At 45.8% G+C, this 14,032-nt stretch overlaps 4 non-coding genes across 4 annotated transcripts; all 4 read right to left on the bottom strand.

Annotated features, from left to right (window-relative positions):
- Positions 1-2,489: 2,489 nt before the first annotated feature.
- Positions 2,490-2,562, bottom strand: trnav-aac (transfer RNA valine (anticodon AAC)). The gene has a single exon. It is a non-coding gene; the product is annotated as a tRNA-Val (tRNA).
- A 2,686-nt stretch (positions 2,563-5,248) lies between these two features.
- trnav-aac (transfer RNA valine (anticodon AAC)) lies at positions 5,249-5,321 on the bottom strand. Its single transcript has one exon. It is a non-coding gene; the product is annotated as a tRNA-Val (tRNA).
- Positions 5,322-8,007: 2,686 nt separating this feature from the next.
- Positions 8,008-8,080, bottom strand: trnav-aac (transfer RNA valine (anticodon AAC)). The gene has a single exon. It is a non-coding gene; the product is annotated as a tRNA-Val (tRNA).
- A 2,686-nt stretch (positions 8,081-10,766) lies between these two features.
- On the bottom strand, positions 10,767-10,839 carry trnav-aac (transfer RNA valine (anticodon AAC)). The gene has a single exon. It is a non-coding gene; the product is annotated as a tRNA-Val (tRNA).
- Between the last annotated feature and the right edge of the window lie 3,193 nt (positions 10,840-14,032).

Here is a 14,032-nt window from a genome sequence, read left to right as displayed (position 1 = left end):
TGGTTTAAGGTGAGTGGGCTGAAATTGACAAACGACCTGAGGCACATTTCCCACACAGAAGGTTGTGCGTGTATGGAATGAGCTCCCAGAGGAAGTGGAGAAGGCTATTACACTCAGAAAATTGCAAAGGTAATCGGATGAGTTTCTGGACAGGATGGGTTTAGAGGGATTGGGGCCAAATGCTGGGGAACGGGACTTGTTTAATTTTGGTTATGTGGTGAGCATGGATGAGATACACCTAAATATCTGTTTCCACGCCGTGTACCCCCATAACGTCTTGTTGCTAACACTGGCTGTAAAGGATTACTTTTTAGCGGAGTTTTCCATCGCAGTCTGTGGCACAATCGTTTAGTCTGTTCGACTGCTCACGGGAAAGGTAGTATTGTGAAACACTGCAGATACGAACAACTTCCTTAATTTTGCCCCGACTGACCATACTCCGTGAAATTTTCCCAGACCTCAATTGAGGAGTTTTGCTGCTCGAAGTTACCTCAGAAACCCCGTTAACTCGTAATGTGCTGAGCGAATCGCAAAACAGAAAGCATTTTTCACGGAACACAAACAAAACTGGCATGCCGAATACATTTTCAGACAGAGAGATGCATGAATGCTAAATGTGTCACAGTCCGAGGGCATGAGTCATAAAGTAATCTCACAACTAACAACAGGGCAATTCCAAACTACTCTTTCAAACATACTGCAGCGTTAGTGCACCACCACTTTCCAGACAATGCTGAAAAGAGAGATAGAAAGAACATCATAAGAACGGGCCATAAAAAGTGAATTTCACCATTCACAGTCTCGATTAGATTACCTTTTCCTTCTGATGACTCCAGGACGGAAATGAAGGAAATGGGAGAAATTCAATAACATATGACACCGAAATTCATTGGAACGATTTTCCCATTGGACAGAAAACCAAATAACGACGAGTCGAGTCACCGCAGGACTTTGTTTCACAACAGCGATGAAATAATAGTCTCCATTCGGTTCCAGTAAAAGCACAAATCGCTTTGGAACAGCAGAGCTGTTTGCGATTTTCCGCGCGGGAGGCGAACGCGATCATGACAGCAGAGACACTTGGACACTTCGGTCAAATAACCATGAGCTGCTAGACATTACTACAATTTCGATTCTTGCTTTGCTAAATGATTTCACACATTGCTCGAAACAGGACGACTTTCACGTTTACACGGAACACGAAACACACCTGACTACAGGGAAAATGCACAATGCTGAGCAGGCCGTGTTCCACATCAAACCGTGCAGCATTTATTCAGTCACTGTGTCTGTTTTGCAGAAGAAGGGTCCCAAAGAATGTTCTCCACCCTAAAACCGGAGGTCGCATTACAATCCGAGAACGACAGATCACATTGTGAGCATGCTCTGACCTCGGGGCCGGTTCGAGATGCCACTTTCCGTGCCTTTTACTTTAACCGTGCAATTTGCTGCAGAGATGTTCACTCCTGGACATGAGCCACGTGGATACCAACTGAGTCGGAAACCTGTGCGGGAATCGACGAGAAGCGATTCAATAAATTTTGCTAACTTCCATGGTGCTTATTGGAAATGCAGTTTCTGTTCAAGTCAATCGAAAAGGCAGTTTCTGAACATCGTAACAGAAGTCAAAAGGTAATTACCTCACCCCACCCCCACTCCGGAAGAGGTGCTAACTGCCCTTGAGTGCTTTTTGATCTCGATGTGAAGAGCTCACACGCCTCTGAGTCACCTTCAAGTCTCTGTTTGCGGAGTGAATCACAAAGAAGGACTTTTACCAGAGCTGCAACCGCCTCACTTCCCCACTCGCTCTCCCCTTTTACATTTTCCTGCTCGTCAGTGATTTAAAGAAAACCAAATGGATGCGATGTCATTCTGTAGCCTCTCTGTCGATTCCTCCGTTTCAGTTCCAACATGGCTTAGATCTCGGGGCGCACCTTAATATTAGCGGCGCTATGAAAGCACAAGTTCAAAGGTTCCTCTGAGAGTGTAAATTATTTCATTGCTGTTGCTGATTGAATGAGCCACTAACGTGCGAACTGCCCCAAAATATGATTCAGGAATCTGGTACCAACTCTCGCGCGTTGAATAACGACAGACAGCTTCCAAATGAGGCCTTTCAGAGACGACTTTGGGGTACATTTGACAGACAGACAAGTTCAGGAATCCGTGGTGCGCTGTGACACCAGCGCAGCAGCTTCTTCCCTGCCTTTGAACCGGGCCGCCTGCGCAAGGAATGCAAATGCGGTACTGCTTTTCGTGGAAGGATCAGAACGCGGCAAGGACACTCTCAAACAGAATGGCATATGCATCAGAACCAGGTTGGAGAAAAACTTTATAATGCTTTACACAGTAATTAAATGGAGTTGCCTTACATTTCACTACGAGAGCAGATTCTTTCAAGCAAATTCGAAGGCAGGTTTGCAGATGGGAAAGCAAGCAAGAAAGCTCCGTTCTTGTCCATGTAAAAGGCTGCAGTTGAAGAACAAAGCAGTTTCTGCCCAGTTTCGAACTAGGGACCTTTCGCGTGTTAGGCGAACGTGATGACCACTACACTACAGAAACCAGCCGCGGCCGCCGTGAGATTGATGACAATATATAGACAATGATTTCGTCAATGTTTGGACCGGAGGGCGAGGTGGAATAAGCTGGGACGACTTTTCCTGCAGCGGAACGGCTGCGATACGATCTTATGGAAGGGTTGTAAACTGAGTATTTCTGTGTTTTACCCAAATTGGGGTGAGTTGAAAACTCGAGAGCATAGGTTTAAGGTGAGTGGGCTGAAATTGACAAACGACCTGAGGCACATTTCCCACACAGAAGGTTGTGCGTGTATGGAATGAGCTCCCAGAGGAAGTGGAGAAGGCTATTACACTCAGAAAATTGCAAAGGTAATCGGATGAGTTTCTGGACAGGATGGGTTTAGAGGGATTGGGGCCAAATGCTGGGGAACGGGACTTGTTTAATTTTGGTTATGTGGTGAGCATGGATGAGATACACCTAAATATCTGTTTCCACGCCGTGTACCCCCATAACGTCTTGTTGCTAACACTGGCTGTAAAGGATTACTTTTTAGCGGAGTTTTCCATCGCAGTCTGTGGCACAATCGTTTAGTCTGTTCGACTGCTCACGGGAAAGGTAGTATTGTGAAACACTGCAGATACGAACAACTTCCTTAATTTTGCCCCGACTGACCATACTCCGTGAAATTTTCCCAGACCTCAATTGAGGAGTTTTGCTGCTCGAACTTACCTCAGAAACCCTGTTAACTCGTAATGTGCTGAGCGAAGCGCAAAACAGAAAGCATTTTTCACGGAACACAAACAAAACTGGCATGCCGAATGCATTTTCAGACAGAGAGATGCATGAATGCTAAATGTGTCACAGTCCGAGGGCATGAGTCATAAAGTAATCTCACAACTAAAAACAGGGCAATTCCAAACTACTCTTTCAAACATACTGCAGCGTTAGTGCACCACCACTTTCCAGACAATGCTGAAAAGAGAGATAGAAAGAACATCATAAGAACGGGCCATAAAAAGTGAATTTCACCTTTCACAGTCTCGATTAGATTACCTTTTCCTTCTGATGACTCCAGGACGGAAATGAAGGAAATGGGAGAAATTCAATAACATATGACACCGAAATTCATTGGAACGATTTTCCCATTGGACAGAAAACCAAATAACGACGAGTCGAGTCACCGCAGGACTTTGTTTCACAACAGCGATGAAATAATAGTCTCCATTCGGTTCCAGTAAAAGCACAAATCGCTTTGGAACAGCAGAGCTGTTTGCGATTTTCCGCGCGGGAGGCGAACGCGATCATGACAGCAGAGACACTTGGACACTTCGGTCAAATAACCATGAGCTGCTAGACATTACTACAATTTCGATTCTTGCTTTGCTAAATGATTTCACACATTGCTCGAAACAGGTCGACTTTCACGTTTACACGGAACACGAAACACACCTGACTACAGGGAAAATGCACAAAGCTGAGCAGGCCGTGTTCCACATCAAACCGTGAAGCATTTATTCAGTCACTGTGTCTGTTTTGCAGAAGAAGGGTCCCAAAGAATGTTCTCCACCCTAAAACCGGAGGTCGCATTACAATCCGAGAACGACAGATCACATTGTGAGCATGCTCTGACCTCGGGGCCGGTTCGAGATGCCACTTTCCGTGCCTTTTACTTTAACCGTGCAATTTGCTGCAGAGATGTTCACTCCTGGACATGAGCCACGTGGATACCAACTGAGTCGGAAACCTGTGCGGGAATCGACGAGAAGCGATTCAATAAATTTTGCTAACTTCCATGGTGCTTATTGGAAATGCAGTTTCTGTTCAAGTCAATCGAAAAGGCAGTTTCTGAACATAGTAACAGAAGTCAAAAGGTAATTACCTCACCCCACCCCCACTCCGGAAGAGGTGCTAACTGCCCTTGAGTGCTTTTTGATCTCGATGTGAAGAGCTCACACGCCTCTGAGTCACCTTCAAGTCTCTGTTTGCGGAGTGAATCACAAAGAAGGACTTTTACCAGAGCTGCAACCGCCTCACTTCCCCACTCGCTCTCCCCTTTTACATTTTCCTGCTCGTCAGTGATTTAAAGAAAACCAAATGGATGCGATGTCATTCTGTAGCCTCTCTGTCGATTCCTCCGTTTCAGTTCCAACATGGCTTAGATCTCGGGGCGCACCTTAATATTAGCGGCGCTATGAAAGCACAAGTTCAAAGGTTCCTCTGAGAGTGTAAATTATTTCATTGCTGTTGCTGATTGAATGAGCCACTAACGTGCGAACTGCCCCAAAATATGATTCAGGAATCTGGTACCAACTCTCGCGCGTTGAATAACGACAGACAGCTTCCAAATGAGGCCTTTCAGAGACGACTTTGGGGTACATTTGACAGACAGACAAGTTCAGGAATCCGTGGTGCGCTGTGACACCAGCGCAGCAGCTTCTTCCCTGCCTTTGAACCGGGCCGCCTGCGCAAGGAATGCAAATGCGGTACTGCTTTTCGTGGAAGGATCAGAACGCGGCAAGGACACTCTCAAACAGAATGGCATATGCATCAGAACCAGGTTGGAGAAAAACTTTATAATGCTTTACACAGTAATTAAATGGAGTTGCCTTACATTTCACTACGAGAGCAGATTCTTTCAAGCAAATTCGAAGGCAGGTTTGCAGATGGGAAAGCAAGCAAGAAAGCTCCGTTCTTGTCCATGTAAAAGGCTGCAGTTGACGAACAAAGCAGTTTCTGCCCAGTTTCGAACTAGGGACCTTTCGCGTGTTAGGCGAACGTGATGACCACTACACTACAGAAACCAGCCGCGGCTGCCGTGAGATTGATGACAATATATAGACAATGATTTCGTCAATGTTTGGACCGGAGGGCGAGGTGTAATAAGCTGGGACGACTTTCCCTGCAGCGGAACGGCTGCGATACGATCTTATGGAAGGGTTGTAAACTGAGTATTTCTGTGTTTTACCCAAATTGGGGTGAGTTGAAAACTCGAGAGCATAGGTTTAAGGTGAGTGGGCTGAAATTGACAAACGACCTGAGGCACATTTCCCACACAGAAGGTTGTGCGTGTATGGAATGAGCTCCCAGAGGAAGTGGAGAAGGCTATTACACTCAGAAAATTGCAAAGGTAATCGGATGAGTTTCTGGACAGGATGGGTTTAGAGGGATTGGGGCCAAATGCTGGGGAACGGGACTTGTTTAATTTTGGTTATGTGGTGAGCATGGATGAGATACACCTAAATATCTGTTTCCACGCCGTGTACACCCATAACGTCTTGTTGCTAACACTGGCTGTAAAGGATTACTTTTTAGCGGAGTTTTCCATCGCAGTCTGTGGCACAATCGTTTAGTCTGTTCGACTGCTCACGGGAAAGGTAGTATTGTGAAACACTGCAGATACGAACAACTTCCTTAATTTTGCCCCGACTGACCATACTCCGTGAAATTTTCCCAGACCTCAATTGAGGAGTTTTGCTGCTCGAAGTTACCTCAGAAACCCTGTTAACTCGTAATGTGCTGAGCGAAGCGCAAAACAGAAAGCATTTTTCACGGAACACAAACAAAACTGGCATGCCGAATGCATTTTCAGACAGAGAGATGCATGAATGCTAAATGTGTCACAGTCCGAGGGCATGAGTCATAAAGTAATCTCACAACTAAAAACAGGGCAATTCCAAACTACTCTTTCAAACATACTGCAGCGTTAGTGCACCACCACTTTCCAGACAATGCTGAAAAGAGAGATAGAAAGAACATCATAAGAACGGGCCATAAAAAGTGAATTTCACCATTCACAGTCTCGATTAGATTACCTTTTCCTTCTGATGACTCCAGGACGGAAATGAAGGAAATGGGAGAAATTCAATAACATATGACACCGAAATTCATTGGAACGATTTTCCCATTGGACAGAAAACCAAATAACGACGAGTCGAGTCACCGCAGGACTTTGTTTCACAACAGCGATGAAATAATAGTCTCCATTCGGTTCCAGTAAAAGCACAAATCGCTTTGGAACAGCAGAGCTGTTTGCGATTTTCCGCGCGGGAGGCGAACGCGATCATGACAGCAGAGACACTTGGACACTTCGGTCAAATAACCATGAGCTGCTAGACATTACTACAATTTCGATTCTTGCTTTGCTAAATGATTTCACACATTGCTCGAAACAGGACGACTTTCACGTTTACACGGAACACGAAACACACCTGACTACAGGGAAAATGCACAAAGCTGAGCAGGCCGTGTTCCACATCAAACCGTGCAGCATTTATTCAGTCACTGTGTCTGTTTTGCAGAAGAAGGGTCCCAAAGAATGTTCTCCACCCTAAAACCGGAGGTCGCATTACAATCCGAGAACGACAGATCACATTGTGAGCATGCTCTGACCTCGGGGCCGGTTCGAGATGCCACTTTCCGTGCCTTTTACTTTAACCGTGCAATTTGCTGCAGAGATGTTCACTCCTGGACATGAGCCACGTGGATACCAACTGAGTCGGAAACCTGTGCGGGAATCGACGAGAAGCGATTCAATAAATTTTGCTAACTTCCATGGTGCTTATTGGAAATGCAGTTTCTGTTCAAGTCAATCGAAAAGGCAGTTTCTGAACATAGTAACAGAAGTCAAAAGGTAATTACCTCACCCCACCCCCACTCCGGAAGAGGTGCTAACTGCCCTTGAGTGCTTTTTGATCTCGATGTGAAGAGCTCACACGCCTCTGAGTCACCTTCAAGTCTCTGTTTGCGGAGTGAATCACAAAGAAGGACTTTTACCAGAGCTGCAACCGCCTCACTTCCCCACTCGCTCTCCCCTTTTACATTTTCCTGCTCGTCAGTGATTTAAAGAAAACCAAATGGATGCGATGTCATTCTGTAGCCTCTCTGTCGATTCCTCCGTTTCAGTTCCAACATGGCTTAGATCTCGGGGCGTACCTTAATATTAGCGGCGCTATGAAAGCACAAGTTCAAAGGTTCCTCTGAGAGTGTAAATTATTTCATTGCTGTTGCTGATTGAATGAGCCACTAACGTGCGAACTGCCCCAAAATATGATTCAGGAATCTGGTACCAACTCTCGCGCGTTGAATAACGACAGACAGCTTCCAAATGAGGCCTTTCAGAGACGACTTTGGGGTACATTTGACAGACAGACAAGTTCAGGAATCCGTGGTGCGCTGTGACACCAGCGCAGCAGCTTCTTCCCTGCCTTTGAACCGGGCCGCCTGCGCAAGGAATGCAAATGCGGTACTGCTTTTCGTGGAAGGATCAGAACGCGGCAAGGACACTCTCAAACAGAATGGCATATGCATCAGAACCAGGTTGGAGAAAAACTTTATAATGCTTTACACAGTAATTAAATGGAGTTGCCTTACATTTCACTACGAGAGCAGATTCTTTCAAGCAAATTCGAAGGCAGGTTTGCAGATGGGAAAGCAAGCAAGAAAGCTCCGTTCTTGTCCATGTAAAAGGCTGCAGTTGAAGAACAAAGCAGTTTCTGCCCAGTTTCGAACTAGGGACCTTTCGCGTGTTAGGCGAACGTGATGACCACTACACTACAGAAACCAGCCGCGGCCGCCGTGAGATTGATGACAATATATAGACAATGATTTCGTCAATGTTTGGACCGGAGGGCGAGGTGGAATAAGCTGGGACGACTTTTCCTGCAGCGGAACGGCTGCGATACGATCTTATGGAAGGGTTGTAAACTGAGTATTTCTGTGTTTTACCCAAATTGGGGTGAGTTGAAAACTCGAGAGCATAGGTTTAAGGTGAGTGGGCTGAAATTGACAAACGACCTGAGGCACATTTCCCACACAGAAGGTTGTGCGTGTATGGAATGAGCTCCCAGAGGAAGTGGAGAAGGCTATTACACTCAGAAAATTGCAAAGGTAATCGGATGAGTTTCTGGACAGGATGGGTTTAGAGGGATTGGGGCCAAATGCTGGGGAACGGGACTTGTTTAATTTTGGTTATGTGGTGAGCATGGATGAGATACACCTAAATATCTGTTTCCACGCCGTGTACCCCCATAACGTCTTGTTGCTAACACTGGCTGTAAAGGATTACTTTTTAGCGGAGTTTTCCATCGCAGTCTGTGGCACAATCGTTTAGTCTGTTCGACTGCTCACGGGAAAGGTAGTATTGTGAAACACTGCAGATACGAACAACTTCCTTAATTTTGCCCCGACTGACCATACTCCGTGAAATTTTCCCAGACCTCAATTGAGGAGTTTTGCTGCTCGAACTTACCTCAGAAACCCTGTTAACTCGTAATGTGCTGAGCGAAGCGCAAAACAGAAAGCATTTTTCACGGAACACAAACAAAACTGGCATGCCGAATGCATTTTCAGACAGAGAGATGCATGAATGCTAAATGTGTCACAGTCCGAGGGCATGAGTCATAAAGTAATCTCACAACTAAAAACAGGGCAATTCCAAACTACTCTTTCAAACATACTGCAGCGTTAGTGCACCACCACTTTCCAGACAATGCTGAAAAGAGAGATAGAAAGAACATCATAAGAACGGGCCATAAAAAGTGAATTTCACCTTTCACAGTCTCGATTAGATTACCTTTTCCTTCTGATGACTCCAGGACGGAAATGAAGGAAATGGGAGAAATTCAATAACATATGACACCGAAATTCATTGGAACGATTTTCCCATTGGACAGAAAACCAAATAACGACGAGTCGAGTCACCGCAGGACTTTGTTTCACAACAGCGATGAAATAATAGTCTCCATTCGGTTCCAGTAAAAGCACAAATCGCTTTGGAACAGCAGAGCTGTTTGCGATTTTCCGCGCGGGAGGCGAACGCGATCATGACAGCAGAGACACTTGGACACTTCGGTCAAATAACCATGAGCTGCTAGACATTACTACAATTTCGATTCTTGCTTTGCTAAATGATTTCACACATTGCTCGAAACAGGTCGACTTTCACGTTTACACGGAACACGAAACACACCTGACTACAGGGAAAATGCACAAAGCTGAGCAGGCCGTGTTCCACATCAAACCGTGCAGCATTTATTCAGTCACTGTGTCTGTTTTGCAGAAGAAGGGTCCCAAAGAATGTTCTCCACCCTAAAACCGGAGGTCGCATTACAATCCGAGAACGACACATCACATTGTGAGCATGCTCTGACCTCGGGGCCGGTTCGAGATGCCACTTTCCGTGCCTTTTACTTTAACCGTGCAATTTGCTGCAGAGATGTTCACTCCTGGACATGAGCCACGTGGATACCAACTGAGTCGGAAACCTGTGCGGGAATCGACGAGAAGCGATTCAATAAATTTTGCTAACTTCCATGGTGCTTATTGGAAATGCAGTTTCTGTTCAAGTCAATCGAAAAGGCAGTTTCTGAACATAGTAACAGAAGTCAAAAGGTAATTACCTCACCCCACCCCCACTCCGGAAGAGGTGCTAACTGCCCTTGAGTGCTTTTTGATCTCGATGTGAAGAGCTCACACGCCTCTGAGTCACCTTCAAGTCTCTGTTTGCGGAGTGAATCACAAAGAAGGACTTTTACCAGAGCTGCAACCGCCTCACTTCCCCACTCGCTCTCCCCTTTTACATTTTCCTGCTCGTCAGTGATTTAAAGAAAACCAAATGGATGCGATGTCATTCTGTAGCCTCTCTGTCGATTCCTCCGTTTCAGTTCCAACATGGCTTAGATCTCGGGGCGTACCTTAATATTAGCGGCGCTATGAAAGCACAAGTTCAAAGGTTCCTCTGAGAGTGTAAATTATTTCATTGCTGTTGCTGATTGAATGAGCCACTAACGTGCGAACTGCCCCAAAATATGATTCAGGAATCTGGTACCAACTCTCGCGCGTTGAATAACGACAGACAGCTTCCAAATGAGGCCTTTCAGAGACGACTTTGGGGTACATTTGACAGACAGACAAGTTCAGGAATCCGTGGTGCGCTGTGACACCAGCGCAGCAGCTTCTTCCCTGCCTTTGAACCGGGCCGCCTGCGCAAGGAATGCAAATGCGGTACTGCTTTTCGTGGAAGGATCAGAACGCGGCAAGGACACTCTCAAACAGAATGGCATATGCATCAGAACCAGGTTGCAGAAAAACTTTATAATGCTTTACACAGTAATTAAATGGAGTTGCCTTACATTTCACTACGAGAGCAGATTCTTTCAAGCAAATTCGAAGGCAGGTTTGCAGATGGGAAAGCAAGCAAGAAAGCTCCGTTCTTGTCCATGTAAAAGGCTGCAGTTGACGAACAAAGCAGTTTCTGCCCAGTTTCGAACTAGGGACCTTTCGCGTGTTAGGCGAACGTGATGACCACTACACTACAGAAACCAGCCGCGGCTGCCGTGAGATTGATGACAATATATAGACAATGATTTCGTCAATGTTTGGACCGGAGGGCGAGGTGTAATAAGCTGGGACGACTTTCCCTGCAGCGGAACGGCTGCGATACGATCTTATGGAAGGGTTGTAAACTGAGTATTTCTGTGTTTTACCCAAATTGGGGTGAGTTGAAAACTCGAGAGCATAGGTTTAAGGTGAGTGGGCTGAAATTGACAAACGACCTGAGGCACATTTCCCACACAGAAGGTTGTGCGTGTATGGAATGAGCTCCCAGAGGAAGTGGAGAAGGCTATTACACTCAGAAAATTGCAAAGGTAATCGGATGAGTTTCTGGACAGGATGGGTTTAGAGGGATTGGGGCCAAATGCTGGGGAACGGGACTTGTTTAATTTTGGTTATGTGGTGAGCATGGATGAGATACACCTAAATATCTGTTTCCACGCCGTGTACACCCATAACGTCTTGTTGCTAACACTGGCTGTAAAGGATTACTTTTTAGCGGAGTTTTCCATCGCAGTCTGTGGCACAATCGTTTAGTCTGTTCGACTGCTCACGGGAAAGGTAGTATTGTGAAACACTGCAGATACGAACAACTTCCTTAATTTTGCCCCGACTGACCATACTCCGTGAAATTTTCCCAGACCTCAATTGAGGAGTTTTGCTGCTCGAAGTTACCTCAGAAACCCTGTTAACTCGTAATGTGCTGAGCGAAGCGCAAAACAGAAAGCATTTTTCACGGAACACAAACAAAACTGGCATGCCGAATGCATTTTCAGACAGAGAGATGCATGAATGCTAAATGTGTCACAGTCCGAGGGCATGAGTCATAAAGTAATCTCACAACTAAAAACAGGGCAATTCCAAACTACTCTTTCAAACATACTGCAGCGTTAGTGCACCACCACTTTCCAGACAATGCTGAAAAGAGAGATAGAAAGAACATCATAAGAACGGGCCATAAAAAGTGAATTTCACCATTCACAGTCTCGATTAGATTACCTTTTCCTTCTGATGACTCCAGGACGGAAATGAAGGAAATGGGAGAAATTCAATAACATATGACACCGAAATTCATTGGAACGATTTTCCCATTGGACAGAAAACCAAATAACGACGAGTCGAGTCACCGCAGGACTTTGTTTCACAACAGCGATGAAATAATAGTCTCCATTCGGTTCCAGTAAAAGCACAAATCGCTTTGGAACAGCAGAGCTGTTTGCGATTTTCCGCGCGGGAGGCGAACGCGATCATGACAGCAGAGACACTTGGACACTTCGGTCAAATAACCATGAGCTGCTAGACATTACTACAATTTCGATTCTTGCTTTGCTAAATGATTTCACACATTGCTCGAAACAGGACGACTTTCACGTTTACACGGAACACGAAACACACCTGACTACAGGGAAAATGCACAAAGCTGAGCAGGCCGTGTTCCACATCAAACCGTGCAGCATTTATTCAGTCACTGTGTCTGTTTTGCAGAAGAAGGGTCCCAAAGAATGTTCTCCACCCTAAAACCGGAGGTCGCATTACAATCCGAGAACGACAGATCACATTGTGAGCATGCTCTGACCTCGGGGCCGGTTCGAGATGCCACTTTCCGTGCCTTTTACTTTAACCGTGCAATTTGCTGCAGAGATGTTCACTCCTGGACATGAGCCACGTGGATACCAACTGAGTCGGAAACCTGTGCGGGAATCGACGAGAAGCGATTCAATAAATTTTGCTAACTTCCATGGTGCTTATTGGAAATGCAGTTTCTGTTCAAGTCAATCGAAAAGGCAGTTTCTGAACATAGTAACAGAAGTCAAAAGGTAATTACCTCACCCCACCCCCACTCCGGAAGAGGTGCTAACTCCCCTTGAGTGCTTTTTGATCTCGATGTGAAGAGCTCACACGCCTCTGAGTCACCTTCAAGTCTCTGTTTGCGGAGTGAATCACAAAGAAGGACTTTTACCAGAGCTGCAACCGCCTCACTTCCCCACTCGCTCTCCCCTTTTACATTTTCCTGCTCGTCAGTGATTTAAAGAAAACCAAATGGATGCGATGTCATTCTGTAGCCTCTCTGTCGATTCCTCCGTTTCAGTTCCAACATGGCTTAGATCTCGGGGCGTACCTTAATATTAGCGGCGCTATGAAAGCACAAGTTCAACGGTTCCTCTGAGAGTGTAAATTATTTCATTGCTGTTGCTGATTGAATGAGCCACTAACGTGCGAACTGCCCCAAAATATGATTCAGGAATCTGGTACCAACTCTCGCGCGTTGAATAACGACAGACAGCTTCCAAATGAGGCCTTTCAGAGACGACTTTGGGGTACATTTGACAGACAGACAAGTTCAGGAATCCGTGGTGCGCTGTGACACCAGCGCAGCAGCTTCTTCCCTGCCTTTGAACCGGGCCGCCTGCGCAAGGAATGCAAATGCGGTACTGCTTTTCGTGGAAGGATCAGAACGCGGCAAGGACACTCTCAAACAGAATGGCATATGCATCAGAACCAGGTTGGAGAAAAACTTTATAATGCTTTACACAGTAATTAAATGGAGTTGCCTTACATTTCACTACGAGAGCAGATTCTTTCAAGCAAATTCGAAGGCAGGTTTGCAGATGGGAAAGCAAGCAAGAAAGCTCCGTTCTTGTCCATGTAAAAGGCTGCAGTTGACGAACAAAGCAGTTTCTGCCCAGTTTCGAACTAGGGACCTTTCGCGTGTTAGGCGAACGTGATGACCACTACGCTACAGAAACCAGCCGCGGCCGCCGTGAGATTGATGACAATATATAGACAATGATTTCGTCAATGTTTGGACCGTAGGGCGAGGTGGAATAAGCTGGGACGACTTTACCTGCAGCGAAACGGCTGCGATATGATCTTATGGAAGGGTTGTAAACTGAGTATTTCTGTGTTTTACCCAAATTGGGGTGAGTTGAAAACTCGAGAGCATAGGTTTAAGGTGAGTGGGCTGAAATTGACAAACGACCTGAGGCACATTTCCCACACAGAAGGTTGTGCGTGTATGGAATGAGCTCCCAGAGGAAGTGGAGAAGGCTATTACACTCAGAAAATTGCAAAGGTAATCGGATGAGTTTCTGGACAGGATGGGTTTAGAGGGATTGGGGCCAAATGCTGGGGAACGGGACTTGTTTAATTTTGGTTATGTGGTGAGCATGGATGAGATACA

Source organism: Chiloscyllium punctatum, chromosome 50, assembly GCF_047496795.1.
Source record: "Chiloscyllium punctatum isolate Juve2018m chromosome 50, sChiPun1.3, whole genome shotgun sequence".
In the NCBI taxonomy this organism is placed as follows: domain Eukaryota; kingdom Metazoa; phylum Chordata; class Chondrichthyes; order Orectolobiformes; family Hemiscylliidae; genus Chiloscyllium; species Chiloscyllium punctatum.
This window is presented reverse-complemented; position numbering and strand designations above follow the sequence as displayed.